This window comes from Sinocyclocheilus anshuiensis, unplaced genomic scaffold (genome assembly GCF_001515605.1).
Source record: "Sinocyclocheilus anshuiensis isolate Anshui unplaced genomic scaffold, SAMN03320099.WGS_v1.1 scaffold355, whole genome shotgun sequence".
In the NCBI taxonomy this organism is placed as follows: domain Eukaryota; kingdom Metazoa; phylum Chordata; class Actinopteri; order Cypriniformes; family Cyprinidae; genus Sinocyclocheilus; species Sinocyclocheilus anshuiensis.
The window spans coordinates 2,370,746-2,370,978 of record NW_015549571.1 but is presented as its reverse complement, the minus strand read 5'-3'; the positions used below and the strand labels follow the sequence as shown (position 1 = coordinate 2,370,978).

General features: G+C 36.5%; 1 protein-coding gene across 1 annotated transcript in view; it reads right to left on the bottom strand.

The window, feature by feature from the left end:
• The window catches only part of LOC107657404 (formin-like protein 2), a 94,550-nt gene that overhangs the window by 39,268 nt on the left and 55,049 nt on the right, over window positions 1-233 (bottom strand). The window lies entirely within an intron of this gene.

Here is a 233-nt window from a genome sequence, read left to right as displayed (position 1 = left end):
AGTTGAATTACTGAAATAAATGAACTTTTCCATGACATTCTAATTTATTGAGATGCACCTGTAGTATGTTGTGTTGCAGCATTGGGGTGTGATAGTCTTTTCCCCCAAAATACACTAAAACATGTTACTTATCAGGTTGTAAAATGCTATTGGTTGTAAATGAAATCTTGTGACTTGATCTGATCTCAGTGAACAGGCTCTCTAACACACACACACACACACACACACACACA